Source organism: Eptesicus fuscus, chromosome 5, assembly GCF_027574615.1.
Source record: "Eptesicus fuscus isolate TK198812 chromosome 5, DD_ASM_mEF_20220401, whole genome shotgun sequence".
In the NCBI taxonomy this organism is placed as follows: domain Eukaryota; kingdom Metazoa; phylum Chordata; class Mammalia; order Chiroptera; family Vespertilionidae; genus Eptesicus; species Eptesicus fuscus.
This window is the reverse complement of record NC_072477.1, coordinates 106,255,272-106,282,121: the sequence shown is the minus strand read 5'-3', so window position 1 is coordinate 106,282,121 and position 26,850 is coordinate 106,255,272. Positions and strand designations below refer to the sequence as shown.

Here is a 26,850-nt window from a genome sequence, read left to right as displayed (position 1 = left end):
TATGGTTCTAGACTTGCCAATGTAAGTTGTTTCAACAAGTTTCTCATTTTATGAGTTTGTTTCTCCAGCTATAAAATAAGAAGGTTGAAATAGGTAATTCCTAAGATTTCTTCTGATTCTAACATTCTTTTTTAAATCTATCTATCGATCTACCTATATTTTAAAATATATTTTTATTGACTTCAAAGAGGAGAGATAGAAACATCAATGATGACAATCATCCATCGGCTGCCTCCTGCATGCCCCCTACTGGGGATCAAGCCCCAAAGCCGGGCATATGTCCTGATGGGGAATCAAACTAGTGACCTCCTAGTTCATAGGTTGATGCTCAACCACTGACCCACACTGGCCAGGCTGACTCTAACATTCTTGAACACTAAAGAGGTTCCAGAACCCCTTAATTTTTTTCTTTATTTCTTCATCAATATTTATTCTACCATACCTTAATTTAATAATCCCTCTGTGGGAGGTACTTTCTTGCAGGACACTAAAGTTTAGTAACACTGGCCAGGAATCTGGTAGGGTCTTTTCAGCTTAACTATAACCCACAACCGTCGGACCAACTTGGTAGGGTCTTTTCAGAGCTATTTCAACACAGTATCACTAACACAAGCATATCAATAAGAATACTCCAAACTGGCTGGGTAACTCAGTTGGTTAGAATATGCCCTAATATGCCAAGGTTGCAAGTTCAATCTCTGGTCAGGCACACACAAGAATCAACCAATGGTCCTGGCTGGTATTTCTCAGTGGTTAGAGCTTTGGCATGGCACTGAAAGGTCATGGGTTTGATTCCCTGTCCCGGTTGGGACGTGTGGCGGAGGCAACCAATTTGCCTCTTTCACATTGGTGTTTCTCTCTCTCTCTCTCTCTCTCTCTCTCTCTCTCTCTCTCTCTCTCTCTCTCTGTCTCTCCCTCCCTCCCTCCCTCCCTCCCTTCTACTCTTTCTAAAAGTCAATGGAAAAAATATCCTAGGGTGAGGATTAACAAAAATAACAACAAAACAAGAATCAACCAATGAATGCATGAATAAGTATAATAACAAAGTGATGTTTCTCTCAAATCAATAAATTAAAAAAAAATTTAAAAGAATGTTCCAGCCCTAACTGGTTTGGCTCAGTGGATAGAGAGATGGCCCACAGACTGAAGGGTCCCGGATTCGATTCCAATCAAGGGCATGTACCTTGGTTGTGGGCTCGATCCCCAGTAGGGGTTGTGCAGGAGGCAGCTCATGTTTCTCTCTTTCAATGTTTCTAACTCTCTATCCCGCTCCCATCCTCTCTGTAAAAATCAGTAACATATATTAAAAAACAAAACAAAACAAAAAGAATGGTCCAACAATCAAAAGACAAAATGGGGCCAAGTCCCAACTACTTTTTCAATCACAAAAAATACCTTTAAAAAGACATTACTCCTGCCCTGGCCAGTTTGGCTCAGTGGAGAAGAGCGTCAGCCTGCAGACTAAAGGGTCTCAAGTTCAATTCCAGTCAAGGGCACATGCCCGTGTTGTGGGTTCGATCCCCAGTGGGAAGCGTGCAGGAGGCAGCCAATCAATGATTCTCTCTCATCGTTGATGTTTCTATTTCTCTCTCCCTCTTCCTTCCTATCTAAAATTAATAAAAATATATTTTTAAAAAAGACACCATTCCTGTGGTAAGAAGATAAAAAATACAGTAATTGTAGATCTCACAAACCACCACCTCCATCTGAAGCAAAGCTCTTTTTGTAATTAGAAAAGAAAAAAAAAGCCTCTACCTAATTTTGTAAATCACCCTTCCCTCTTTTCTTCATTCCCTGGAAGCATGAAAAGCCCTGAAGGTGCAGCAATCCTCACAAAGCCTCCCCAGGGTCCTCACTGACATGCGCACCCTGCCTGTCACTCTAACCCTCAGCCTTAAAATAGGGTCTTGTTCTTCTGACACCTCACAACCTAAGTTAGCCCTGACACAGTAGCACAACTGTTTCATATGCAACACTCTAACCACTGAACAAACTGGCTAGGGCTGCAGGCTGGCCATTTAGTATCTTTCTGTAAATCTCAAACCACAAATAACCTCTTTCTGTTGACTCTAACTTTAGATCAAAGGACTAAGTCTTCAAAACTTATGTATGATAATACGTTGAATTCAATTAACTTAAGAGTTGAAAACAATGCTGCCATGCTGAAGGAAAATAATTTATATGTCTTAACTACTTATGTTTTCCTAGGCTTTTGTAGTAAGTAGTATATTTAGCTTAATATTTCAAAACTTTTCAGATATAGTAAGCGATTGGAAATATAGACTTACCCATGCTATTGATACTTATGAGCCACCAGTCAATTGACTATGAACATTCAATCTCAACCTATTTTGGGATGAGGAAACAGGTCTAATAAATGGACAGAGAAAAAAGTCTTAAAGACCTATGTACACAGATGACCTAGACCAGCGGTCGCCAACCTTCTGGAACTCACGGACCACCGGTGGTCACCGATTGGCGACCGCTTCTCCAAAGGTTTCCTTAAACTAGTGGTCGCCAACCTTTCTAACCTCACGGACCACCAACGTTCTGCGGACCACCAGTTGGTGACCGCTAACTAGACCATAGTTTGGACTTGGGTTGTTGATTTGAAACCTAGATGCTTAAACTCACCTGAAATTAATATTTTTAACCAAAAGCCAAGTCAACGCTTCATAAATGGAAAGTTAAATTTAGATCAAGAGGAGCACAGCATAGGACTATGGAAAAAAAGACTAGAGTGTATCTGTGAAGACCTGGATTCTACCCTAGTATACTGCTAGTGGGAATGCACAATGGTGTAGCCATTATGGGAAACAGTATGGAGTTTCCTCAAAAAATTAAATATGGATCTGCCATTTGTCCCAGTGATCCCACTTCTAGGAATATATCCTAAGAAACCTGAAGCACCGATCAGAAAGAATGTATGCACCCCTATGTTCACGGAAGCACAATTTACAATAGCTAAGATCTGCAAACAGTCCAAGTGCCCATCAACAGATGAGTGGATAAAAAAGCGGTGGGACATTTATACCATGGAATACTATGCAGCAGTAAAAAAGAAGGATCTCTTACCCTTTAAAACAGTGTGTAGGAACCTGGATAGTATTATGCTAAGTGAAATAAGCCAGTCAGAGAAAGACAAGTATCACATGATCTCACTCAAATGTGGAATCTAATGAGCAAAATAAACTGATGAGCAAAACAGATCCAGAGACACAGAAGCATGGAACAGACTGTGGAATCTCTGAGGTAAGGTGAGGATGGGTGGGAAGAGATCAACCAAAGAACTTGTATGCATATAGGCATAACCCATGGACACAGACAACAGGGTGGTGACGGCCTGGGGTAGGGAAAGGCGGGGGGCTAAAAGAGGTCAATAAAGGGGACATATATAATACTCTGAAAAATAAAGATTTAATAATAATTAAAGAAAGAACTGCTCTCTAACTTTGGTCCTGTTTCTGATCTGCAAAGGGAGGTGATTAGACTAAACCAGTGGTCCTCAAATGCTGGTATATGGACCATCTACAAGAAAATAAAAAAGGGAGAAAAAAAGAATTGTGGTGAGTTTTTCGTGGGTTAAGTATTAAAACACTATATTGCACCCTGGCCGGAGTGGCTCAGTTGGCTGAGCGTTGTCCCATGCACCCAAGGGTCGCTGGTTCGATTCCTGGTCAGGGCACATACCCAGGTTTGAGCTGGATCCAGGTCAGGGAGTGTATGGGAGGCAACCAGTGAATGTTTCTCTTTCTCTCCCTCTCCCTTCCTCTCTCTCAAAAAACAATAAAATAAAATGTTTTATTCTGAAATCATACTCTATCCTTTTGCTATTAAAATAAGTCATTTCTTTTATAGAATGATTGTGATTTTTATAAAGTATTTTAATTTCATTCATCTCTAAAGTGTTTTGCAATCCAGACCATCTCCGTGACAATGAAGAGGCTGCCCAGGGTCTGTACTTCCTCTGAACCATACTTTACTCCTTTAATAATCACCACTCTTAATTCTATTTCCTGAACGGTTCTCAGATAAATTGTTTCTTTTCTAATCATACAGCCACTCCTTGATTTCAGGCCCTCATCATCCCTTACCTCAATTGTTGCGAACACCCTCCAGCCTCCCTCCAGTCTAGTCTACTCTCTAGGCTGTTTTCAAATTGGTCAACCCCAAATGCAAGTACAATCCAGTTGCAAATTCATCACTGGCTTCTCATCACTTAACAATACAAATTCCTTACTTTTGCCTATAAAATTCTTCCTTACTGACTGGGGCGGGGGGAGGGGAGTGGGTGGGTAATTTAACTTACTAATTATCTCTTTCCAGTCCCCACACTATGGTCCATTCCTGTCAAATGTCTTTCCATTACCTAAATAAGCCTCAAGTCTATAAGCTTCTTCAAGGTAGCATCCATCCTTTTCAAATTTGTCTGCATTCCCCAAAGTACTAACACATCAGACACTCAAACACTGTAACATAATAGTTAACATAACAATAGTTAGCATATAGAATGCCAAGCACCATTCTACACAATTTCCAAATATTAGTTTAATCCCATTACAAGGTTCTGTTATTCTCTAGTTTGTAAATGAGGAAACTGAAATACAACGATTAAGTGAAATGCCCAAGGTTGCACAGCTAACAGGCAAAGCTGAGATAGGAATCCATGAAATCTGCATCAGAGCCTGGATTCTTAACCTACCTATAACAGAAAAATAAAATGAAGAGTCCCCTTTCACTTAGTTAAGGCACACATGCTCAAAGCAACTTTAGCTTTTTATTTTTTGAAATATATTTTATTGATTTTTTTAGAGAGAGGAAGGGAGAGGGATAGAGAGTTAGAAACATCGATCAACTGCCTCCTGCACACTCCCTACTGGGGATGTGTCCGAAACCAAGGTACATGCCCTTGACCAGAATTAAACCTGGGACCCTTCAGTCTTCAGGCCAACGCTCTGTACACTGAGCCAAACCGGTTAGGGCAACTTTAGCTTTTTTTAACCTCTCACACACTTAGCTCATTCATCCTTCTTCAGCCTCAACCCAATAAAGCAGGAATGCTTTGGCAGAATTCATTCATTCAATTAGCAAATATTCAGTGAGGAGATGTGAAGGTGGTAGATGATCTTGGCCATTGCCCTATAAAAGCTTAAAAACTAGTTGGGAATACACTACACAGCCTCACTAGTAATCAAAGAAATATAAAACGAAATGATACCCCAAAGGAATTGGCTAAAGAGAATGATGATGTTCAGTGTGGGTGAGTGTGTAGGTATTTGCTGAAGTTTTAATTGGTACAATTTGATTGTTGGCTTGCAGGCATATATTAAATTTTATAAATTAAATTTAAAATGTGCAAACCTTTAATCCAGCCATATAACTTCTAGGTTTCTATCCTACACATATGCCAAGTATATTTATTATAGTAAAGTATGAAAAAATGTAAATGTCTATCAATCCTCCTATATAATAAAAGCATAGTATGCAAATTGTCCCCTCAACAGGGAATTGTCCAAGAGTTCGACCAGGGGGCAGGAGGGAGGCCCCTAGGGACCCTACCAGTACCCTGGGCCTCTAGTAGCTAAATAAAGTTGATACATTCATATTAGGAAAACTATATAGCAATTAGAAGGATTAGGGTTCATCTACAAGGAAAGCACTCTAACACATACTATTAGTAAAAAGAACAAGCTACAGAATATATACAATGTGATCTGAACACAACACAATGTACTCTTAAGAACTGTGCATTTCAGCCAAAACAGGTTTGGCTCAGTGGATAGAGCGTCAGCCTGCGGACTGAAGTGTCCCAGGTTCGATTCCGGTTAAGGGCATGTACCTTGGTTGCGGGCACATCCCCACTAGGGGGTGTGCAGGAGGCAGCTGATCGATGTTTCTCTCTCATTGATGTTTCTAACTCTCTATCCCTCTCCTTTCCAAATTATAATATTACAGTAACAATAGACTTATATATGATAGTTATTCACAATCTTTGCTAATTCATCTATCTGACATACAGGGTAGTAGGTTTACATTGTGAATACACAAAACACGAAGTTAATTCTTATTCTTATAGTATTTATTATTATATTATTTTCTATATAAACAACTGTAAACCTATTTTTTGCCCCACACTGTATAATTCCAGTGTCTACACATGCAGGCCCTGTGCTTGGTGTCGGGGCTCTAGCACCGAACAGGACAGACTTACTGCCCCAAAACAACAATGCTGACATGACTCAAGTCAGTTGATGTACTCCTCACAACAGTCCTGTTGGATGGGGCACACCCAGAACCTTAGAGAGAAACTGACACTCAAAAGAAATTAAATTAAGGTCACATAGCTGGCTAAAGGAGGAAGAGGCTATTCAAAAGGGTCTTTTAAACTCGTGTGGTCAAAAAAATACTGCTTACTCTAAGCTGTTATCTACAGACCATTTTGCCTTTATCTTCCAAAGAATAATCACTTTGGGCAAACTGAGACAATAGAACAAAATCAATAGAGAGTTTATAAATCGCTTTCATTTTATTGTATGCGTATATATGTGTGTGCTGAAATAGGGATATATTTCTAGTAATATATCCTAAGAAATCCGAAACACCAATCAGAAAGAATGTATGCACACCTATGTTCATAACAGCATAATTTACAATAGCTAAGATATGGAGACAGCCCAAGTGCCCACCAGCAGATGAGTGGATAAAAAAGACGTGGTACAATTATACCATGGAATACTATGCAGCAGTAAAAAAGAAGGATCTCTTATCCTTTGAGACAGCATGGGTAGTATTATGTCAAGCGAAATAAGCCAGTCAGAGAAAGACAAGTACCACATGATCTCACTCATATGCAAAAACTAATGAACAAAATAAACTGATGAACAAAACAGATCCAGAGGCACAGCATAGAACAGACTGCGGAACCTCAGGGGGAAGGTGGGGTAGGGTGGGTGGGTGGGAAGTGATCAACCAAAACACTTGTATGTATGTGTGTGTGTGTGTGTGTATTTATATATTTACACACACACACACACACACACACACACACACACACACATGTACAGTGCTCAAATTAGTGCACATTGAAAGGAAATTAATTAGAAGAAATATTTTAATGTTGCTATTCACCCTTTCTCTATAATAGAAGTGTCAACCAAATTCACACATGCATGCAATGGTGCCAGTGAGAGCTTTATATGTATTGCACATGCGTGAGTGAACTTAGCCTTTTATAGATATAGAATAAACTTGCTTAATTAGACCTGCTTTCTGATTTAGCTAAACTTTTTCCAGCCCAGTGAAGCACCCCAACTTCTCTTTCAGGTAACTGTCAACAACACAGCAGTAAATATCAACACAAAGCAGATTATTATTGTAGATCATGCAGGGAGAACAAAGGGTAAAATATTTAACTGCAGCAGTATTTGACTATATTCTGCGCAATGAGAAAACCTGAAGTCATTTTCAAGTTTCACCAATTCTTACTTCTTTTCAGTCGGGTCAATTTCTAAGCTTTCTAAATTTCCGTTTTCCGGCTAATGAAAAGAAAATAGGATTCCACCGAGTCTCCTATCTAACTACTCCAGGACTTCTGTGAGGATCAAATGAGATGAGGCATGGGAAAATGCTTCACAGACATTTGGTTAAAGTGTAAAATGTTTCCACCTGGCTATAATATAAAGCAAGTCGTGTTCCTGGACTGAAGAAACTGCAAGGAGGCTAGTCACTAGGGAGAGGAAGCTGGGCATTGCTATGTGACACCATTACCTGGAGCCCACAGCCATTTTTTCCGGGCTGGGTTGTAGGCTGCATTTTGCACCATGGGGTCTCGACAACGTCAGCTGTGATTTGATGGGGTGTTGGGGCCTATGTCCCACTTGTGGGAAGCCGAGTGTTGCTTTGTGGGCGCCAAGTCTGCGGTGCTGTTTCTCTGTAAATGGCCAGTGCGCATCACGTTGAGCGTCTGCCCCTGGTGGTCAGTGCGCATCATAGTGACCGGTTGGACGGTCAGACACTTAGCATATTAGCCATATATATATATATATATATATATATATATAGAGAGAGAGAGAGAGAGAGAGAGAGAGAGAGAGAGAGAGGGGGGGGGGGGGCCTGGTGCATGAAATTCGTGCACTGGGGTGGGGGGGGGGTGTCCCTCAGCCCAGCCTGCACCCTCTCCAATCCCTTGAGGGATGTCCGACTGCCCGTGTAGGCCCGATCCACACGGGCAGTCAGACATCCCTCTCACAATCCAGGACTGCTGGCTCCCAACTGCTCGCCTTCCTGCCTTCCTGATTGCCCCTAACCACTTCTGCCTGCCAGCCTGATCACCCCCTAACCACTCCCCTGCCAGCCTGATTGATGCCCAACTGCCCTCCCCTGCAGGCCTGGTCCCACCCACCCAACTGCTCTCCCCTGCAGGCCTGGGTCCCCCCCAACTGCCCTTCCCTGCAGGCCCAGTTGCCCCCAACCTCCCTCCTCTGCCGGCCTGGTCACCCCTAACTGCCCTCCCCTGTAGACTTGATCGCCCCCAACTGCCCTTCCTTGCAGGCCTGGTCCCTCCCAAATGCCCTCCCCTGCTGGCCTGATGGCTCAACAACTGCCCTCCCCTACTGGCCTGGTCCCTCCCAACTACCCTCCCATGCTGGCCATCTTGTGGCGGCCATCTTGTGTCCACATGGGGGCAGCCATCTTGTGTGTTGGAGTGATGGTCAATTTGCATATTACTCTTTTATTAGATAGGATATATACATATATCCCATGGACACAGACAACAGGGTGGTGAAGGCCTGGGGCGGGGCAGGGGGGAATGGGGGGAAAAAAGAGGACATATGTAATACTTTCAACACTAAAGATTTAAAAATTAAAAAAAAGAATAAAGGAGCAAGAGGCTAGACTCTCCTTAGAATACATAATCAATCTGGAGTAAAAATATTGGACAGACTATAGTATTCTGCTTGCTATCCTGCTTACAGAGAGGTACAGTGTAATTCCAGATTGTAAAGTATTCGAATGTCAGCTGAAATGATTTTCATGTGCCACTGTGGTCTCCAACTGTTTCAGATTTGGAGCTTACACTGTTACCAGAGCTCATCTATGAAGACAATTTTAAAAAAACAAGCACTTTGAGTGATTTTGAAGGATGGAAACTAGTGAAAAAGATTTATGTGAACAACAAACAATGTCAGCAGAACACTAAAAAATCACCTGGCCAAGTGTGATAATATATCACCCTGCCATGTGTGATAATATAAAGTGGGAACAGCTTCAAAGTCATCATGCAAAAGAATCATAATGCCCAAGTAAAGCAAGCAGAGAAGGGTAATTCTTAACATTGCAGAGGAGACGTCTGGAATGGGGTTGAACTTGGAAGCAAATGTGACAGATTTCAGTCAAATGTTAGAAGGGAAGAGGTAAAAGCTAACTTTTTCAGAATAAGAAAAATAAAAACTGGTTTTCTAGTTCTACAACCTTCAATGTCTTTAACCACCATCAAGTGTTTCCCTCCTAGAAACACATTTTCCCATGATCCTTAAAATCCAAATGGAAAAATGCAACTTTAAAGAATCTTATCTTTTCGGGCCAAGAGACATATGAAAAAAATGCTCCAAGTCACTGATCATCAGAGAGATGCAAATTAAAACGACAATGAGGTATCACCTCACACCTGCCAGAATGGCTACCATTAACAAATCAACAAATGACAAGCTGGCAAGTACACTACTGGTGGGAATGTAGACTGATGCAGCCATTATGGGAAACAGTATGGTTTCCTCAAAAAAAAAATTAAACATGGAACTGCCATTTGACCCAGTGATCTCACTTCTAGGACTATATCCTAAGAAACCCAAAACACCAATCAGAAAGAATGTATGTACCACTATGTTCATAGCAGCACAATTTACAACAGCTAAGATCTGGAAACAGCCCAAGTGCCCATCAGCAGATGAGTGGATAAAAAGCTGTGGGACATTTATACCATGGAATACTATGCACAGTAAAAAAGAAGAATCTCTTACCCTTTGAGACAGCATGGAGGGAACTGGAGAGTATCATGCTAAGTGAAATAAGTCAGCCAGAGAAAAACAAGTATCACATGATCTCTCACTCATATGTGGAATCTAAGTAACAAAATAAACTGATGAACAGAGTGGGTCCAGAGGCATGGAAGCATGGAACAGAGTACGGAATCTTGGAGGGGAGGTGGATGGGAGGTAATCAACCAATGACCTTGTATGCATATAGGCAAAACCCACGGACACAGACAATGGGGTGGTGAGAGCGGGGGGGGGGGGGGGGGGGGGGGATGGATGGATGGAGAGGGTCAATGGGGAGCAAAGAGGACACATGTAATACTTTCAATAATAAATTATGTAAAAAATTAAAAAAATAATCTCATCTTCTCATTTAGATTAAATTTCATAAACTGGCTTAAATGGAGACAATAGTTGACCCTTTAATGCCTCTTAGTTTTTTACCGAAATCAACATGAATTAGATGTATTTTTGAGTTCCTTTATTTATATAATAAAAAATTCCTCTGAAATTATTCTCTTATTGGTGATCAGCATCACATAAAATCGCATAAAATGTGTCCTAATCAGTTTTCTTCAATAAATACACTTGGGGGAAAAAAGAAAAGTTTCTCTTTAAAAGCTAAGGAAATTTTATCAAAGCATTAAGTGAATGTAATTACTTCAACCCAGTACAACTGCCCATCAAAGTCTACTTCAAAACCTATCTAAAACTTCACTTCTGGATTTAACTCTGCTAGAATATGAAAAGTAGTCCAGAATAAATAAAAAAGGCAATATATTTACATTTCCCATGCTACAACAAAAGTAACCCATTCTTCTTAAAACACCACAAGACCTAACACCAAGGCCTGCCCTGAACTCAGTTTTATACCCTTCTAATGAGATGGTCTTCAACCAGGGGAGATTTCTGCTCCAAGGCACACTTGGCAATGAAGAAGTCATTTTGGGTTATCACATTTGGGGAAAGAGGGGTGCTACTGACATTTCATGGATAAAGATCAGGGATGTTGCCAACATCCTACAATTCAGAGGACAGCTCCCTACAAAGAATTATTCAGCCCAAAGTATTAATAGTGCCAAGGTTGAGAAACCTCAATTTAATATAATGATAACTCATTGGCATATACCTTTTGTGAGCTTTGGTGGGATTATGTAATACTGTGGTGTGAAAATTTTTACCAAGGTGGCTGAGGACAATCATCTTGGTCGTGTAAAAGATATCACTGCTTTCTTTATGACAGGTGATTCACTGTTAAACCTCAGCATACCAAAAAAACACATCATTCTCACTTACCATTTGGGTGAAAAAAACTTCATTAAACCTTAGTAAGCCCTGGCCAGGTAGCTCATTTGGTTAAGGCATTGTCCCACTACGCCAAAGTTGCCAGTTGATTCTAGGTCAGGGCACATACAAGAATCAACCAATGAATGAACAAACGAGTGGAACAACAAATCAATGTGTATCTCTAGCTCTCTCTCCTCCTCCCTTCCTCCCCTCTTCCTCTCTCTCTCTCATATTAATAATTAAAAAAACACAAAAATTTAGTAAGAATTTAAACAGCAAATTCTTATTCCATGTTTTCCTGGTTTTAAAGATATAGACACCCCAAATAGGCAATATCCATTAAAATGCAACTAACTAGTCATCAACTGTGATCCCATTCTGTAAATTTTGATTCCAAATTTCAGTACATCTGTAATAAAATTCTAACTTACCATCACTTTTGGGATTATATTTTTTCCTTTGCCTTTGCATCAATCAAAAAATATATATTAAAAACTCAGTTCTTATTTTGGTTAAAATGAGATAATCATCTTCTTCACTTAACAATACAAGCATTGTTTTAGACAATACCAATTCAAACAATCAATCCAATGATTATTTTTTCATTTCTACGTCATGTTCCCTTCCAATCATCTCTGTACACACACCTATGTCCACTTTTGGTACACGAACATCTTAAAAGATGAAAGCAGCCGAAACCGGTTTGGCTCTATCGGTTTGGCTCAGTGGATAGAGCGTCCGCCTGCAGACTCAAGGGTCCCGGGTTCGATTCTGGTCAGGGGCATGTGCCTTGGTTGCGGGCACATCCCCAGTGGGGGGTGTGCAGGAGGCGGCTGATCGATGTTTCTCTCTCATTGATGTTTCTAGCTCTCTATCCCTCTCTCTTCCTCTCTGTAAAAAAATCAATAAAAAATATATTAAAAAAAAAAAGATGAAATATTATTGCAATCCTGTTAACAAATTGAAATGGTTTTGCTTTTTGTTGAAAATACTGCATTCTGAAGTCCTTCCTATTGAATGACTACCTAGATGAGTCATTCATGAAGAAATATGAAGATGCCATTCTTCTTTTTTCCCCTCTCAGAAATATATTGTCGACTCATAAATTCTTCAGTTTGAGAAAATTAATCTGGGATATCCTTATCTGAAGACTCAGTCTGTGACTTAGCTTATAGAATCACTCTATCATCATCATTACAGTCTACAGTGTCTATTAGTTCCTCTAATAATTGTGAAATGTCTTCCTGTTAGTTTTCCTCTCTTTGCCATTATAGGAGGAAAATGAAAAATTATGGATTATCAAATATGTTCAATGAAAGCTTTAAAAAGTTACAGTAGTATAAAGAAGTATCATATACCTTTCACCAGATCTCCCAAAGGTTAACATCCTATATAATGTTTAAGATGTTACACCCGAACTTCTTTTATACTTTCTTGAAAGATGCTGCAATGCATCTTCCATTTTTCTTATTATTTTAGTCTTTTTAGCATAGTTGGGAATAATGATGAGAAATGATGAAATACCATAATGTTTCAAGATATAGGAAAACTAAGATCATTAAGATCCCATAATATAGATCAGATGTACAAATGATAACTAAAATGAGTTTTACATTAAAAAGGAAGTCAATTTTATCTTTGTTCTTTTAAATACCTTCAATAAAAAAAGTAGTACTGCTCAAAAAGAAACTCAAAACTAAAACTGGGTCCAACTGACACTGATATTATAGGTAGAAAATGAACAGAAAACTATGTAGCTTAATGTAAAAGGTATTAATTGTATCAAGGTTAACTTCCTGATTTAAATCAGTATACTACAGTTTTGTAAGATGCATTTGAGAAATCTGGGTGAAGGTTACATAGCAATTCTTTTTATTATTTTTGCAACTTTTTTGAAGTCTAAAATTCTTTCAAAATGAAAAGTTAAAAAATAAGTAACAATCATAAGGGATTATAAAAGGAGCAAATCATAGTGTATTACTATTCCCAAAGACATTAACATTTAGTTTGTGTGACAAGGTTTCGATAAATTAATTGAGAATGACATAAAAGACTAAGTGTAACAGAAAATATACTGGCTAAAGCTATAAAAAAAGCATTATAAAAACAGGACTTGAGAAAGTTCTTAAGAGGCCAGGTACATGTGTCACTCACTTCATACTGCCTTTATCCTATTAGTTATGTTTTTGCCCTACACAGACATGGGTACACACACCTTTCACCATCTTTGCATCCTCCACTCTGCTCAGCACACTGCCTTGTTTGTGGTGGAAACCAATCTTTCATGCATCCTATAATATTTACTGAGCACATACTATGGGTCAAGCATTGTTCCACAAGCTAGAGCTATAGCAGTAAAAAAAACTTCTTCCCTCATGAAGTTTACATTTTAGTGAGAGAAACAGACAATAAATAAGATAATTTTAAAAAAGCATTCGGAATATTGGACAATGACAAATGTTAAGAAGAAAAACACAGAAGGATTTTGAAACGTTACATAAGAGTGACCAAAGAACACCTCACTGGCCAAAGCCGGTTTGGCTCAGTGGATAGAGCGTCGGCCTGTGGACTGAAGGGTCCCGGGTTCGATTCCGGTCAAGGGCACGTACCTTGGCTGCGGGCACATCCCCAGTGGGAGGTGCACAGGAGGCAGCTGATCGATGTTTCTCTCTCATCGATGTTTCTAACTCTCTATCCCTCTCCCTTCCTCTCTGTGAAAAATCAATAAAATATATTAAAAAAAAAAAAAAAAAAGAACACCTCACTGATAAGGTAACTTGAATAAAGGCAGTAAGGAGCTAGCCATGTGGGAATCAGTGGAGTAAGTATTATAGGTAGTGGGTCCAGCAAATGCAATGATCCTGATGCACACTTGCTTGATATTTTCCAAGAATAACAAAAAGACTGTGTAGCCAACAGAATGGGAGAGACTAGTAAAAACTGATGTAAGAGAGGTAATGGGGTTAGGGGTAATAGGAAGGAAACATATCATATGTTTGTTCTCAATAAGTCATAATAAGGACTCTGATTTAAGACTCAGACTGAAATGGGAAGCCATTGGAGAATTTAAAGCAGGGAAGTGACACGGTCTGACTTAGGTTTTATAAGAATCACTTGGGCCCAGCCTGTGTGGCTCAACGGTTGAGTGTCAACCCAGGAACCAAAGAGATTACATCTGGTTCGATACCCAGCCAGGGCACATGCCTGGGTTGCAGGCTCAAACCCCAATATGGGGTGTGCAGGAGGCAGCCGATAGATGATGTTTTGCTCTCATCGGTGTTTCTATCTCTCTCTCTAAAAAAAATAAAAAAATAACATATTTTAAAAAGAATCACTTGGAATGCTGTGTTAACGGACTGAAGAAAATAGTATTGAATGTAAACTGTGAGTGAAAAATAAAAATTTTAAAAATAGACTGAAGAGGGGCAATAACAAAGCAGAGAGAATAGTTAAGGTGCTACAAAATAATCCAACCTAGAGGTATTAGTCATTGCTGTAGTTAGGGCGTAGAAGGAATTAAGTGGTCAAATTCTGGATAGTATTTTGAATACAGAGCAAATAAGGTTAGTCAACTGACCACATATGAAAAAGATAGAAAGAGAAAAGTCAAAGATGTCTAGTAGATATCCAAGAGGAAATATGAAGAAAGGGGCAGGGGGCCTAGCTGGTTTCACTCAGTGGATAGAGCATCAGCCTGTGGACTGAAGGGTCCCGGTCTCCATTCTGGTCAAGGGCACATGCCCAGGTTGTGGGCTTGATCCCCAGTGGGGCATGCAGGAGGCAGCCAATCAATGATTCTCTCTCATCATTGATGTTTCTATCTCTTTCTCCCTCTCCCTTCCTCTCTGAAATCAATAAAAATATATTAAAATGGGGGTACTAGATGTTAGTCTATAATACAGGGAAGAGGTTCTTAGTTAAAGATAGAAATTTGAGTTATCAGCATTGCTTGGATTTCAGAAAGCGCCTATGGCAGCTCCAAAATCAAGCACATTCACATTTCTGCACCAAGTGGAACAGCTTAGACAGGTCAGGTTGTGCTCCTAAATTGGTTGTGGAACCAAACTTACCATCAGTAATAAATTATTGCATTTCCGAGTTGCAGATAAGGGATTGTGGACCTGTATATGCTTCAACAGTCTGCAAATTAGCAAGCCTAGCCCTGGAGGGTACCAGCAGGACTGGAGAAGTACCCACTGCCAAGATGCCGGTAAATACAAATGTAGGCACATATGCCAGAAAGGAGTGGAGAATACAAAAGCAAACAGAGAGAAAAAGATCTATCTGTTAGAAATTGCTACCAATTAATGCCTAACTAACTCTGAATCCAATTGCAACTGAACAGAAGCAGCCTCTGGATAGCAAACTTTAAAATCCCATTCGAGTTCAGTTAGTAAACCAGTTATTTATCACCTACTGTGTCCCAGCACTGTGGCTATCAAGAAAGTTAACTCTCAATCTAGGCGGACTCTGCACCACTGGTGCAGCACTCCCTGAGGATAATCAGTATCAGGTAGTTGCCCTGAAAATTTATGAGGAGAAAAACTCTATGCATTTGGTTATAACCAACAACAAATTCCACTGGGCATGTCTTGGAAGAAGAGACCTAAAAAGGAAGTTACATAATTAAAGAAGGCCAAGGTTGTGTGTGTGTGTGTGTGTGTGTGTGTGTTAAGGTGCTGTTAAAAGAACATTAGATCATTGTCTAGAAACAATTAGAATTCACATTTTTTAAAAAATGCCAGGAAGCCTGGCTGGTGTGGCTCAGTGGTTGAGCACTGACTGTGTACCAGGGGGTCACAGTCCAATTCCAGGTCAGGGCACATGCCCAGGTTTTAGGCTCGATCCCCAGTGGGGGCTATGTAGGAGGCAGCTGATCAATGATTCCCTCTCATCACTGATGTTTCTATTTCTCTCCCTCTCCCTGAAATCAATTAAAAATTTTATTTAAAATGCCAGCAAGCCGAAACCGGTTTGGCTCAGTGGATAGAGCGTCAGCCTGTGGACTGAAAGGTCCCAGGTTGGATCCCGGTCAAGGGCATGTACCTTGGTTGCGGGCACATCCCCAGTAGGTGGTGTGCAGGAGGCAGCTGATTGATGTTTCTAACTCTCTATCTCTCTCCCTTCCTCTCTGTAAAGAAATCAATAAAATATATTAAAAAAAAATAAAATAAAATAAAAATAAAATGCCAGCAAAATAAAAATTCTCAAAATATTTGGAAATATGTAATTTAATGGCAAAACCCAGATTCACAGACTACCCAAGTATGCTGCATTAGATGGGTTTCATTATTTGACCTTAACTTCAATAAAAAACTAATACCCAGAATTATTTACTTAAACTGTAACAACAAAAAGATAAAAACCCCAAGCTATTTATGCTACTACTCATTTGTTAGCAGAAATATAAACCCATGTGAAGGAAAAGAAGATTTAAGAAATAACAGTTGAGCCCTAGCTGGTTTGGCTCAGTGGATAAAGCGTCAGCCTGTGGACTGAAGGGTCCCGAGTTCGATTCCGGTCAAGGGCACATGCCTGGGTTTCGGGCTCAATCCCCAGTAAGGGGCGTGCAGGAGGCAACCAATCAATGATTCTCTCTCATCATTGATGTTTCTATCTCTCTCTCCCTCTCACTTCCTCTCTGAAATCAATAAAAATATATTTTAAAAAAATAACAGTTGACCATATTAACAATATTATATTGAGCTTGACATGATAGCAATAACATATATGCCAATTTCTTCATTGTGATTCTTAACCTTCCAACAGTAGAAACAATCAGGTCTGCAAACTGAAGAGAACAGTATTCACAAACTCTGGAAGAGAGACTACAATCCACTTGCCAATTCCAACATGATGCCATCCATACTTTCTAACATTCCAAAGCATTCTCTAGCGTACTTTGTGTGAGTGATGTCTAAAATCATGTTACCACTCAATTCAACTGGATCTAAGACTTCAGACTCCACCCTATACACTGTCCCCTCTCCCTCCACCCAAAGGTGGGCTCCTCTTCCTCCAAATCCCTTACAGCTCTTTGTATTTGACTCTTATGGCCTCAACCTACAATGACATATAGTAAAATCATAACGTGTATATTTGCCTTTTCTTCTAACAATGTAAACTTCTATAGGACTAAGATTCTTCCTGTGTCAGCCTAGAAGTATTTAAGAAGATGGTCAATAAATGAATGTTGACGCAATTCACCTTTAGAATCTGAGTCCCAATCTTTTCCTTCAAAGCTGCTTTCAAAAACAAACTGCTGGTTCCTCGAAAAATTAAACATAAAATTTCCATATGATCCAGCAACTCCACTTCTGGGTATATACCCCAAAGAATTCAAAGCAGATACTTGAATAGATATTTATACACTCATTTTCACAGCAGCATTATTCACAATAACCAAAAGGTGGAAACAACCCAAATGTCCATCCATACATGAATAAACAAAATATGGTATATACATACATACAATAGAATATTATTCACCATCAAAAAGGTAATTCTGGCTCTGGCCAATGTGACTCAGTCAGTTGAGCTTCGTCCTTTGCACTAAAAGATCGCTATTTTGGGGTGAAAAAAGGGGACATATGTAATACTTCAACAATGAAGAATTATTTTTTAAAAATGTAAAGAAAAAAAAGGTCACTGGTTTGATGCCTGGTCAGGGCATATGGCCAGATTTTGGGTTGGGGTGTGTATGGGAGGCAACCAGTCAATGTTTCTCACATTGATGTTTTTCTCTCTAAAAAAAAAAAAAAAATCAATAAAAACATTTAAAAAATATATATTTTATTGATTTTTTACAGAGAGGAAGGGAAAGGGATAGAGAGTTAGAAACATCAATGAGAGAGAAACATTGATCACCTGCCTCCTGCACACCCCCTACTGGGGATGTGCCCGCAACCAAGGCACATGCCCTTGACCAGAATCGAACCTGGGACCTTTCAGTCCACAGGCCAACGCTCTATCCACTGAGCCAAACCGGTTAAGGCTAAAAATATTTTTTAAAAAGGTATTTCTGACACATGATATCACATAGATAACCTTGAAGACATTATTCTAAGTGAAATAAGCCAGACACGACTGAAAAATACTGTATGAGTTCACTTCTATGATGTACTTAATAGTAGTCACATTCAGAGAGAAAGAGAAAGTACAGCAGTGGTTGACAGGGGCTGGGGGGAGATTTTTGTTATTGTTTAATGGGCACAGAATTTGAGAAAATGAAAAAGTTCTGGAAATGGATGGTGGTGATGGTTAACAGTATGAATGTACTTACTGCTACTAAACTGTACACTTTAGATGCGCTGGCCAGGGTGGCCCAGTTGGTTGGAACATCTTCCCTGTACACCAAAAGGTCATGGGTTTGATTCCCTGTCAGGGCACATACCAAGGTTGTGGGCTTGGTCCCCAATTGGGGCACATAAGGGAGGTGACCGATTAATGTTTCTCTCACATCGATGTTTCTCTTTCCCCCCACTTTCCTCCTTTCCTTACTCTCTCTCTAAAATTAATAAACATATCCTTGTGTGAGGATTTAAAAAAAAAAAAAAAAGCACACTGTTCCTTCTGTTTACTTTCCTTAGACCAGAGACAGCTGAAGTATAAAGAGCATGAACTCTGGAAACAGAATGCCTGGATCCAGATCCTGGCTTGACCACTTATTATATGTCTAACCTCACTGGGTTACCATGAAGATTAAATGGGTTAATAAATGTATAGTGCCTAACTCAGTGCTGGGACATAGTAAGGGCTTCATAAATGTTGAATTCTTATTATTACTCAAGGAGGCAGAGAAGTTAGAAAAAGCATGTAACTATCATTTTTGCAAGAACTACAGAAAGTAACCTAAACTCTTGGTTGGGGAGTTAATGAAACCTTTTACAGCACTGCACTAAATTACTGAATGCTGTGAACATAATCTTTCAATTCCAACTAAAATTCACAGCCATTAACATCAGCTTTGCACAGTTCTCCAGTATCCTGTCTGCTTGCACTGAAGATGTAAATAGGACTATGCTTTGCCAGGAATCTTATCAAATTACTATATACCTCCTTCCTTAATATCTTTAATTACAAATCTTATCTTCTTAATTACAAAATGCCAATCTATCTAAGATCTTTAATTCTGACAAACTACATAGTATATAATAGTGACTTTTGGATACGTAAGAAACATTTATGAAAACTTTCCTAAGACGGTATATCCAAGTTCTTACTTACCTTTTTGTTGTTGTTGTTAATTCTCACCCAAAGATATTTTCCCATTGATTTTTAGAGAGAGTGGAAGAGAGAGGGAGAGACAGAGAGAAACATCGATGTGAGACAGACACATCGATTGGTTGCCTCCTGCACACACCCCGACCAGGGCCAGGGAACCTGCCCTTGACCAGAACTGAACCTGGGACCCTTCAGTCCGAGGGCTGACTCTCTATCCACTGAACCAAACCGGCGAAGGCTCTTATTTGAATTCTTAACGCCTATGTGGGGATTTGTGACCTTGCCACACCAATAGACAACATTCTCAAAAGGCAAGAATTAGGTGTTCCATTTCCCAGCACACAGCATTGCAAATAGTGGGAACAACCATGTGTTGACCAATCCTGAGTAGTAAGTTCTCCACTACTTCACTATCTTTGTCAGTTTATAGTCAGTAGGTCATCGGGTTACGTCGGAGATCCGTTCCTACCGAAATTTTCACCGAAAGTCGGAACCCACCTACACAGGTACCTACATCACTCACATGGAGCACATACACAGCAGTAATAAAGTGAAACGGTAAAAAAAAAATTTAGCCCTAACCGGTTTGGCTCAGTGGATAGAGCGTCGGCCTGTGGACTGAAGGGTCCCAGGTTCGATTCTGGTCAAGGGCATGTACCTTGGTTGCGGGCGCATCTCCAGTACGGGGTGTGCAGGAGGCAGCTGATCGATGTTTCTCTCTCATCGATGTTTCCAACTCTCTATCCCTCTCCCTTCCTCTCTGTAAAAAAAAAAAAAAAAAAATCAATAAAATATATTTAAAAAAGTTTAAAAAGATAACAATTCCTGACCTTTACTTGTGGTAAATAAATAATAATAAAAAAGTAAAGCACATATGTACATACGTCAAAATGACGGAACTTTTTAAAAATATAAATGAATGGGAGATGGCGACTAAATGATGAACGTGGAGTCCGACGTAACCCGAGGACTGCCTGTATCAGGAAAACATCCAGGTTTTCATCTCCAAACCAATTATATTACAGCCACCGTTAAATCAAACTAAAAAGCTACTGTTGCCACTCCTATTTCTTTAGCTGAGAATGTGGGGCTTATCTCTCCACATGTGTCTAGCCCAAGGTACCAAGCTCTCAGTCCTAACTGAGCAGAGCACAAATCTAGAATTTAACTTCAGTTCAGCCAATTAGCCAGAGGGCTTGCTCGGATGTTAGTAAATTAAAAAACAAAAAAAACCCCACATTCATTCAATCTTTATTTTCTCATGAAAACTATCAAAAACTTAACTTCTCATAAGAAAAGAGAATGTATCATGTCAGAGCAAAATCTCAACTGAAATGTTTTATTAAACCTGAAGGGTCCTAAGGCAAATCCCCAATTCACGTTGTAGGGGCAACGTTACATGTCACAAACAACTCTGCACTAGTCCTCGACTTCACCCTACTTTCTATAATAAAACAGGGCATAAAAATGTATTTTATAGACTATAACAGAAATTGGTCTAGATGTTCTAACATAAAACCAGACTTTTCAAGAACACCTATTGTTACTTAAATTGCAACTTATTTCTTTGTAAAATTAAGCAGAAGAACCACCTGTATAAAGAATGCATTAACAAATTTAAGGGTTGAAGAAACCAAAGTATTATATGCAAAATGTGAGTTTTTAAATAAACCACCATCTTTTATAAACAGATCATTTTAATATAAAACGTAAATCTAACCTTTCCTTTTCGAAATCTGAGCCTTATGAAGAGCAGGAGCTTCCACAGCCTTTTCATGGCTGTGTGAAGTCCTAAGGAACTGAAACAGTGGCAAAGTTTAACTACTATACCCACCACCCCATTGGCTCAAAGGAAAGCCCGCCCCATATAACCACGGTAACTGAACATCCAGTGAACTACAGAAAAGGTTGTCCCTGGCTACACTTCTAATCTCTGACAATTCTCTCGGTCCTTCCCCCAACTATGATCACAGCACGAGCAGAGTTCGACCGCAGACTTCAATCAAAGAAACTCATCCCCCAAAGTACAACCAAGAGGGGAATGGTGACGACCACGCTCCCATTCTCCAAGATGTGCGGTGCCATCCTCACTGCAAGGACCAAGACAGAGACAACAGCTCCAGCACGGGATCCTCGTGCCCCATGCAACAGGCACCGCAGAGCACAGATCAGTTGATGACACCGCCCACCTCTCGGGTGGGACAGGACCCCTTCCACTCCCGGAGAGATAGGGCGGGGCAAATCTAGGCGGCGAGACTCCAGACAGCGGGGTCCTCCGAGCCCGGCTTCGCGTGCCCAGGAGGAGGGAACCTGGGGCAGCGGGTGGGAGAGGCTCAGGAGAGCCAGGGGGCGTGGCATCATCTGTCCATACAGCCACCCGGGCCAACCGGATCCCAAGAAGGCGGACCTCACGCACACTCCCGGCCTCGCTCCCAGCCCCACGCGGGAGACCCGCTCTCGTCCCACACCCCAGCAGACCCGCGCACCGCCCCCAGCCGAGGCCCCGCCTACCCCGGGAGGACCGGAGCAGGAGGTCAGCCACAGACAGCACACAGCGCAGGCCGGACCCGCCCCTTTCTCCGCTACCGCACGCGCGCCGACCCCGCCCCTGAGCAGCGGCGCGAGAGCCCGCCCTCGCCGCGCGCACCGGGACTACGCTCTCCTCCCCCTCCCGCTCGAAGCTAACCCGCTCCGCCCACCCCACCCCCTCACACAACCACACACCTCCCGTCCGCCGGCTCTACGGGAAGCCGAGGAGGTCAGTCACCCCCTTAAAAATACACACCCTCGAGTGCCGCGTTACCCGCCACCAGGATCCCCGGCCCAGCGTGCTCTCACCGCAAAGCTGCTACGGCCGCTTCTTACTGCGTGTCCCTCTCAGCATGAGGCCCCGCGAACGGCGCAGGGCACAGGCCCGCCGAAGAGGACTGGCAGCTTCCTCTCCGCTAACGAGGCGGTCACAGGCCCCGAGGCCCAGACTAGGAAGGAGGGAGGGAGGGAAACTCTGAGGGGGAAGGGGAGGGGGGGTAGATGGAGAAACCGTCTCCGCCGCCTCTACCGCCGCGGCCGCTTCTCTGTTACCCGGGAAATCCCGCCCACTCCGCCGGCCCGCCCCGCATAGGAAAGACTCAGCTTCGCTCTGCCACAGGTCGCATAATCTGTCTGTCAAAGGTTTAGCCAATCGCTGTGCCCTGTCTACAGTATGCCCGCCCCCTCCCCCTCTGCAGGGAGAGGAGGGGGAATCGCTCACCTTCTCCACGCCCCTATTGGCGGGGAGCTACCCAAACTCAACCCCGCCTATTGGAGATGAATTGCTGAATCCCACCCCCAAGCCGCAACACTATTGGAGGAAGCGTAAAAGCTCTTTTACGTCTCATTGGAGGATTCCACATATCACGCCCCATGCCGTCTCAGCTTCAGACCCAACAAGTCGGCTCTCGCCCTCGCCGATCCTCTCATTGGAAGGCTCTCCCACAGCCCTAGGAAGGTAAGTAATCGATGTGGGATAAAATGTCCGTGAGACAAGCTCCTCCTATCACACTGCCGGGCCATGCCCCGCCCCCAACCATCGTATTGGAAGGCTCGCGCCCGAGAGAAGCCCCCACTGGCCAGGACGCCCGTCTAAGAAGGAGCTGACTCCGCCCCGCGCGAGGAGGCTGAACCTTAGCAGTCCTTTTGTGGAATGTTTACACTAGAGACTGGACGCAGAGTTCCAGGGCCGAAACAGGAGGTGCCGCCCTCCATAGCCGAGATTCTATCCTTGGGATTAGGGGAGAGGCAGCGGCAGGCACAACCACCTTGGATAAACCCCGCCCCCTATACAGAGAAAGAGAACCTCATCCTTCCTATCCCATTCGCTCTTTATAATTTACATTTCTGCACGCTGCCTCTTCGTAAACACTAATATCCGGAGCAGCCGACAACTCCTTTTAGTAAGCAGGGTGCAGAATAAGGACTGGAGACCAAAGCCGAGAAATAGCCCCAGGGGTTGCCAATCCGCAGCACACTTCTAACACCGACACTCCATAAACCAGAAAAAGCAGTCTTAAGAGGGCGGGGATAATAAAAATGAAGGCAGGGCTCTAACAGCCATGGCCCTGGGAGGCGGAGCGTGAAGCAAAAGGCACTCGCGATCTCCAGGTTAGGTCTAGAGGCATCCTCAGACTGAAAGAACTGAGGAAGTAGACCAAACAGGCCATGGCATAAATAAACCTTCACTCAAACTTCAGAAAAAGGATAAAAATTAGAACTGGGGACAAAAGATAGTAAGAACGGCTGTTCACCTCCTCCTTTGAAAGCGAGCGTTAATGGCAGTCCTTAGGCCCTCTCTTTGCCATAGTGCTTCGAACACACAAAGAGCTTTAAGTCTTGGGGTTGCTTTTATTTATTCACCAAATAGGGCGCAGAACTGATGCTAGCCATGTTTTGGAGGGTGCTTCCAGAGCGCCAGGAGAGGAGGGGGCGGGACTCGAGTTTTCCCGCCCTCTCCAGCCACTGCACAGCGTGCCCTCCTTACCCGATCGGGCGGAGACGGCAAGGAGTGAGCGCCGGCAACAGGTGGGCCTGAGTCGAAGGACGGCTTCAAGCCGCAAGGACAAGGTAGCTAATTCTGAACCCCAGGAACAGCCGACAAATGGAAGCAGCCAAGCCCTGCCCAATACAGAGTTCTAAAAATAAGTCACACCGAGGAAAGGGAACCCCGGACCAAACCCTTCGGTTTCGAAGAAGCGGCATTTCCGAGGGCTGTTAACTCTAGGTCGACCCCGCTGCCTGCACTGTATGCCACACTGCACTCCCACCTGACCACTTCGAACCCAAGCAGGATTGGGGACGAGCTGCTCTGGGTCTTGCCTGAGGCCTCCAGACAAACACACTTCGGTTGCTTAGTGTTTAGATAAGCACAACTAGGGACTCCGGCTGCCTCACGCTGGGAAGAAAACAGCGTCCGCAGGGTTTTCAAGTTAAACAGAGGACGATCTTTGAAAAGTCCAAGGGCGCAGGAATAAGCCAGCCGCGGGGTCAGTACTTGGCCCGGAAGGGCAGATCCCACTCCCTCCTTCCAACTCATTCAGATCCCCCTGAGCTAAGGCCTCCCCGCCCCCCCCCCCCCCCCGAATTCTCTTCGCACCGTCAACCCCTGACTTTATCGCAAAGGCTACTAGATATCGAGCCTTGGTGGAGTGAATCATTGTGTGTCTTCTTGGTTCGCCCCGCCTTGCCACAGGCTCCAACTCCAAAGCCGGGACTTCCGGGCGGGAGACACTGCTAAGGAGCAAGGCGGGCCTCACCCGGGTGCCGGCGCGCACACCGCCCCAGAGAAGGGGCGGGGAGCAGGGTGGACTTCCTCCTCCTGGCTAGGACGCCGGAGGCGGGACCACCCACCCCACCAATCAGGGGTGGGGGCGGGGCCTTGGCCTCGCGCTAGGCCGTAGGAATCCCTCCTCCGCCGTTCACGGGGAAAAAATCCTCCAACTTAAACTCCAGCCCAGTGTCCCATAGGCGGAGCTCGGAAGTAGGTTATCCAATCACTAACCGAGAAGGAAAAAGGGCGGCTCACCGCCCCTCCAGTGGAAGACAAGAGAAGGCGGGCCCCTCCGGAGGAGCCCGAAAGGGGTGGAGGGCGGGGGAAAGGCCCGCCCCCGTCCTCCTCCGGTGCGCAGCCAGGCGGTCGTCGGGGTAGATAGTAAACAGGCCCGAAGCGGGCCCGGCCTCGGCGCTTCCTCCCCGGGACGCTCCAGCCGACCGCGGCGGTTCCCGCCAACGCCCCGCCTACCAGTCGGCGGCCGCCATTCCGGCTGACAGGCGCGCCCCCCGGGCCCCTCCCCGCCCGCTGATGCATTTCCTTTTCCCGAGTCTGAGCGTGGAGACTGTTTTCCCAGTTTCCGACCTTCACTGCTCCTCTCCACGAACCCCCGTGGGTGCGATCATAAGCCGCGCCCCCGCCCCTTGGGCTGCTGCCTTGGGTGGGCGGGGAAGGAGGCAGCCTTGTTTGTGGGATCAGCTGGCGCTCGGGTCGAAGCCACCGAGTTGTGGGAGGTTTTCCACAGCTACCGACCGAGTTGGCGCGAGCTCGCGGCCTGGCGGGTTCCAGCGCCGAGTGCCGGTCCTGCCATGACCCGGGAATCCCGAGCGCCTAGGCAGCGCGGGGGGCCCTTTCCGGCGGCCTTCCCGCCCCCGGCCGCCCCTCCCGCTAGGCCCGCGTTGCCCCCGCCCCCAGAGTCCATAACAACCGTGGGCCCGCGGCTCTCGTGCCTCTCCGGAGCGCGCCCTCCGTCCCTCCTCCGGTCTGCGGACAGGAGCGGAACCCGCCGGGCGCCGGGCGTACTCGCCGGCGTGCTCAGTGGCGGAAGCCGCGGGCCTCGGCTCGCCCCCAAACTCCAGCTCTGACCCACTCGGGCGCCGCGGCTCAGGCCTCCGCCCCTGCTGAGCCCGCGCGCCGCAGCCCGGGCCCAGCGCGGTCGGTGTGCAGAATCACCCTGCTCTTCTACACTAATTTGTTTAATGCTTTCAAGGGAGGCCCTCCTGCCCGCCCCTTAGCCCAGTCCCCGCCGCAACCAACCGAAACCGACGGCTCAGGGAAACAAACTAGGCAGCACACCGGCGAGCTAGCGACCCGGGCCGGGCCGACCCCTCCCCGCGAAGCCGGCCAGGCGGGGGAACACTGGCGAGCGACGACGCGGGGATCGCTTTCCTGGCCTGCCCCTCGCCTCTCTCGGACCCCAAGCCTCTCCTAGTTTCGTCCCGAGGCCCCGGGCGCCCGCACCGTGGCGGACAGGCCAAAGCGATCGCCCAGCTAACTAGCCCCCCAAACGCTTGAGATTGGGGGGAACAAATTAAAAGCAGCTGTTTAACATACCTTGGGAGCCAGGCGAGGAGTCCTGAATGGGGAGAACGCCCCCCACGGGCCATTGGCTCCCCGGCGCTGGCGTCAATCACCCTCGGTCCGCCCCCTCCGTTTGCCCCACCTCTTCTCTTCATTGATCGCCTCCTCCCTCCAAAATAAATACAAATTAATAGATAAACTAGCCTCGCGTGGGAGGCGCTTCTGTGGCCGAGGCCCCTCTCTCCGACACTGTTAACTAGGTCGACCCCGCTCCCTGCACTGGATGCCACACCGCACTGGAGTTTCCTGAGGCCTTTGGACCGAAAGCAGACATTCTGGAACTTGACCCGCGCGGGGCGGGGGCGGAGGAGGAGCCAGCAGGGCGCTACAGCCCCACTTCCCTCACACACGCACCTCATCGGAACTGGGCAGAGGGGGCGATAGGGACACCCTAGGGTTTGGCTGGGAGCGTCCCGACTCCCT

General features: G+C 44.2%; 1 protein-coding gene across 4 annotated transcripts in view; it reads right to left on the bottom strand.

Annotated features, from left to right (window-relative positions):
- SIN3A (SIN3 transcription regulator family member A) overlaps positions 1-26,423 on the bottom strand; it is an 82,038-nt gene extending 55,615 nt beyond the window's left edge. For 3 of the 4 annotated variants that reach the window (XM_028133393.2, XM_054716673.1, XM_054716674.1), the window contains exon 1: positions 22,383-22,551. The gene's annotated coding sequence lies outside the window, so the exon portion shown is untranslated. Of the gene's footprint in view, positions 1-22,382; positions 22,552-26,400 lie in introns of those variants that run through there. The other variant, XM_054716672.1, reaches the window with a different exon arrangement.
- Between the last annotated feature and the right edge of the window lie 427 nt (positions 26,424-26,850).